Source organism: Patella vulgata, chromosome 4, assembly GCF_932274485.2.
Source record: "Patella vulgata chromosome 4, xgPatVulg1.2, whole genome shotgun sequence".
Classification (NCBI taxonomy): Eukaryota; Metazoa; Mollusca; class Gastropoda; family Patellidae; genus Patella; species Patella vulgata.
In genome coordinates, this window is record NC_065882.2 from 18,214,224 (window position 1) to 18,220,223 (window position 6,000).

Genomic DNA, 6,000 nt, shown 5'->3' on the forward strand with positions numbered 1-6,000 from the left:
ATAAAGTCTTAGAACACACAGGAGTAAAAGCAAGAATTTTCATTAATGAACGAAAATAGAAGAAATACATTTAAAGTTTTAATGAACTTAAAGCCGCTCGTTGTCATTTTTGATGAAATCTGAAATATTGTGAAAGTTATATCTCCAAAAGAAATATCAGTAAAAGTCCCGTTCAATGTTTGCAAAAGATACATTGATAATTTCGTAACATATTCGGTATCCCCTGCCAACGTCGGTGGATTATCTATCGTTTTGTTTTTGCTTTCTGTATCATGTTAAAGCTAAATCTGCCTATTGCAGGTCTTTATTTGGGCTTCAAAAGTTATATAAAATATATTATTTTATATTATTGAGAACGAACGGCGGTCATTTTGTCTGTCAATTTTGGGTTGATTTTCACGAAATTCGAACTCAGTCGCCCTTAGGGTGTAACGATGATATAATAATACGGGTTTTTAAATCGGATAAAAATTATGACCTCTATAGGGTCCACAAGCTAAAAACGTGATTTTTCGTACAATCAGGGGCGATAATTCTGGAAGTTATGGTCCGATATGCGCGAATATCGAAAGGAACCGAGATCTTTGGGTTATAAACTCACATTTCAAGTTTCAACAAAATCGGATAAAAATTGTGACATCTATAAAGGTCCACAACCTTAAAATACCATATTTTTACGCTATTTGAGAACGAACGGCGGCTATTTTGTCTGTCAATTTCTGGCCAATTTTCACAAAATTCGAACTCAGCCGTCCTTAGGGTGTAACGGTGACATAATGATACGGTTCTTTAAATCGGATAAAAATTATGACCTCTATAGGGTCCACAAGCTAAAAACGCGATTTTTCGTACAATCAGGGGCCATAATTCAGGAAGTTACAGTCCGATATGCGCGAATATCAAAAGGAACCGAGATCTTTGGGTGATCAACTTACATTTCAAGTTTCAATAAAATCGGATAAAAATTGTGACCTATATAGTGTCCACAAACTAAAAACGTGATTTTTTGTACAAACAGGGGCCACAATCCATGAAGTTTCGATCCAATACATGCCAATATCGAAAGGAACCGAGATCTTTTGGAGATAAATCTATATTTCAAGTTTTCGTCAAAATCGGATAAGAATTGTGACCTGTAGAGTGTCCACAAACAAATTGTGGACGGACGGACGTCAGGAGGTCCGGACGTCCGGACGGACAGGGGCGACGACAATATACGTCCACATAAAAAATGTGGGCGTATAAAATTGTGACCTCTGGAGGGTTACGATCCGCTATGTGCCAAGGTAGAAAGGAACCAAGATTTTTGGATTATAAAAATATATTTTAAGTTTCATCAAAATCGAACACAATTTTCACACATAGAGAACCTGCAAGCTAAAACGTTATTTTTCATACAATCAGAGGCCATAATCCATGAAGTTACGACCCAATCCATGTCAATATCAAGAGGAACCGACAACTTTAGCATATCAATCTATATTTCAAGTTTCGTCAAAATCGGATGAAATTTGTGACCTGCAGAGTGTCTACAAATGTGAACGGACGTTCGGACGACAATGTACATCGACATGAAAATGGGGGCATATAAAATAAATTGATGACCGTTGGCGATATATAGAGATATAACAATAGTTAAATCCAAATTACACAAGAACTTCATCAATATTTGAATCAACATGTTACAGTAAAGGAACACCTGCTAACAGGTCTTTGACACACATTTAGTAAGGATGTCGGTTTAAACTACAAGATGAAACAACCCCAAATGTTCTATTCTAGGGAAATGAATAAGACTGTCTATATAGTATCGCCTAATGTGTGAACTTTACTGGATCTTTTTCCGTTCTGCATCAGAAGCCCAAGATGTGAGTGAGTGAGAGAGAGAGAGAGTTTAACATCCACTCGACACATCTAGGTAATTTCGGTACTAACATATGATTCAATTTTATTTCCATAATTCGCTTCCGCGTAGGGGTCTTTAGCAGTGTGAGGAAACCGGAGGACCCGGCGAAAACCCACGAGGTTGGACAGGCGATCCTCCTCCTTGAAACGTACAACCGAGGAATCGAAACCCCGCCAGTTGACTCAATGACAGACTTTATGATACAGCGCGCAAGTGCTAACCATTCAGCCATCCAACCATCCTATATCATAGATGTAAATCAGCCACAAATTCTATTAGATTAACAATGTCATATACCTTGAGTTCAGTTCTGTGTAAATATTGATTACAGTTCCCAAAGAACAGAAGTTCCAAATAGGTATGGATGTACTTGTGTACTTGTTCTAAGAAGTAATGGTAAATCTGCAGCCTACAACCATTACAACCAATTCTAGTCTCCTGATAACATAGAAACTGTCTGCTACAAATCACCAGAATACATCGAGTCTGCAGACTGCCACTACCCTCAAGAAAATGAATCAGAAAAAAATGTACTCTCATTTTATTCCAAATCGTCCAAACAGATCACCATACTGCCTTGCCTGCATCCTCTCCCATCTGTATCCACCATTCTGTATCCACCATATTGCCTTGCCTGCATCTCCTACCATCTGTATCTATCATTCTGCATCCACCAACCTGGTTCTTGAAAAACAAACTTAGGTGGCCGAAAGCAATTAGTACATGTGCAATGGCAAACAAAAATGAAAATAAAACCAAATTAATGTGTTCCCTACTGAACTGGACTGTTCAGCTGGTATTATCAGAATTAAGAGATGCTCAGTCTGCAGCCTGCCACAACACCCCAAGAAAATCAGTCAGAAAAAAAACTGTACTCTCCTTTTATTCCAAATCGTCCAAACAGATCACCATACTGCCTTGCCCGCATCCTCTTCCGTCTGTGTCAACCATTCTGTATCCACCTTTCTGTGTCCACCATACTGACTTGCCTGCATCCTCTGCCATCTGTATCCACCATTCTGCATCCACCAACCTGGGCCCGAGTTCACAAAGCATTCTCAGACTTAAGTTGAGAATTTACTCAACTTTCACTCACTGTTTATGAGAAATATCTTTGATCCAGAAACACAAAACTTTGCACATAGTTTCTTATTGATGTATCTGGTACATTAAAACAACAAAATTATTATAAAGGGCTATATTTTAATTAAAATAAGGTGAACAAGTTTGAGTAAATTCTTAACTTAAGTCTGAGAATGCTTTGTGAACTCAGGCCCTGGTTCTTGAAAAACAAACTTAGGTGGCCGAAAGCAATTAGTACATGTGAAATGACAAACAAAAATGACATGAAAACCAAATTAACTTAATCTCTACTGAACTGGACTGTTCAGCTGGTATTATCAGAATTAAGAGACGCTCAGTCTGCAGCTTGCCACCACCCCCAAGAAAATCAGTCAGAAAAAAAAAACTGTACTCTCCTTTTATTCCAAATCATCCAAACAGATCACCATACTGCCTTGCCTGCATCCTCTTCCATCTGTATCCACCATTCTGCACCCACTAACCTGGTTCCTTAAAAACAAACTTACGGCCGAAAGCAATTAGTACATGTTCAATGACAAACAAAAATGAAATGAAAACCAAATTAACTTAATCCCTACTGAACTGGACCGTTCAGCCGGTCTTGTACCCATAATTGAGAGCCGCTCAATCATACAATTAAGGGGATATGATCCACGAAGTTACGACTCAATACATGTCAATATTAGAAATATCAAGTTTCGTCAAAAATCGGATGAAGTTGTGACGTGTAGACTGTCCACAAAGAAATGTGAACCGACGTTCGGACGAAACTATACATCCACATGAAAATTGAATGGGGTGTGCACACCAGAAAACGCAATAGAAGCGAGATAGAAATCGCCAGTATATCGCATAGATGTAAATCAGCCACAATCCTGTTAGATTAACAATGTCATATACCTTGAATTCAGGTCTGTGTAAATGTTGATTACAGTTCCCAAAGAACAGAAGTTCCAAATGGGTATGGATGTGTTTGTGTACTTGTTCTAAGAAGTAATGGTAAGTCTACAGTCTCCAACCATTACATTAACCAGAATACAAGAAATCTGAATCCATTTTGGTGTTATGTTTCTGCATTAGAGAAGAAACTGTTTATGTTTGAAGACTAGCTATCTCATCATTTCGAACTTGTGAAACCTACAAGAATTCTGTTCTCCAAACAATAACACAAAAAACCCGTCTCGACCTACAAGAATTCTAATCTCCAGAATATAACAGAACTGCTGAAACATGTTCCGCTAGTAGCAAGAAGAAAACAATGTTATATATTATGTGGACTAGGGAAAATAATGTCGGTGTTGTGTTTTCTCCTGATAGAGATAAACATCTTCAGCTGTTTATATTGGTTGATGAACTTATGACATGTTAATCTATCTAGCCTAGACATAACAAGTAGACTTGATCCCTCGTGTTTTGGATTATAGAAACGATACTCGATTATATAGGAAACATGTTTATTAAAGGCTGTTGCCTTTCTATACTCAGTACTCACATCTTGACTATACAAGATTTTACAAAGAAAAACACATGGTTTCAAAATATGGCTGCCAACTCAACTTCTTACAACATTTTTTAACTCCAAAAAAAGAGAGTCAAAAGAAAACAAGAGTTGTCTCCCTTCAATCATTAATCATTTCAGAACACACTCCCCCCTTATTGACGCGAGGTCAATAAAATACACTAAAATTTAACATAATTCTTGAGATTTGAACTCTTAATAACAAAACTCTATATCTTGGATACTATTCTTTAAGATGCATTACTCTATAAGATTCTATACTCAAATACTAAGATTCTATACTCAAAATATTAAGATTCTATACTCAAAATATTAAGATTCTAAACTCGTTACATGTACTAAGATTCTAAACTCGTAAATACATATATAACACTGATTTCTAACTGTGTACTCCAATACTTATCAATAATAAGATACATTCTCTACTAATCTCTAACCAACTCTATTGGATACAATTTCTGTATAGGTCGATTCATAAATATTATTTTGCCCTGTTTGTTCTGAACTCTTACAACAGCGGATCGCACGTTATTATCACGACCTGGTAAAATTCTATCAACTCTACCCATTTCCCAATTTAAGCGCGATACTTTATCATCAAATACTAGCACAATATCACCCTCACGTATGATAGGACCTGTTTTAACTCTGGAACGATGATGCTCGCGTAATTGAGTAACATAGTCATTCCGCCATCTTGACCAATAATGATTTATAACAGTCTGCAAGTATTTCTTGCGCTTGCAGAATTCTGAAGAGGTATTACCAACTACTTTAGGATTTGGAGTAAACAGCGGTTCAGACAATATCCTTCTCCCCAATACTAAATGCGAAGGGGTTAGGGGTTCTATACAATCATCGCTAAGATATGTAAGAGGACGCGAGTTTAAAACGCCTTCAATGTCCACTAATAAAGTCAGTAGCTCCTCATACGACAAATGAGCATTACCTAAAGCTTTTTTCAGGCATCGTTTAGTTGAACGCACCATACGCTCAAAAAATCCGCCCCACCATGGGGATCGTTCAATATTATAACACCATTTAATGTTCCTACTATTTGTAAAGGCTCGAAGTTCAGCACTCTTGAAAACCAATCCATTGTCTGAATTCACTAAAGTTGGTACTCCACGCCTTCCAATAAAACGTCGAAAACTCCTAATAAAAGAGGAAGAACTAGCGTCCGTTGCTAAATCTAAATGAACCGCGCGACTACTCGCACAAGTATACAACACTATGAACACCTTGTTCATCTCTCCACTCTTAGAATAAATGTCTTTAACGTATAATGGTCCAGCATAGTCCACTCCAATATTTGTAAAAGCGAAATCGTCAGAAAGTCGAAATTCTGGTAAAGGAGGCGCTAACGGAACTCCATAAGATTTACCTTCCATTTTACGACAAGGAATACATTTAGTAATCACAGCTTTAACAACTTGTCGTCCGCGACAAACCCAAAACTTTTGGCGCAACTGAACTAAAGTCTCTGCTGTCC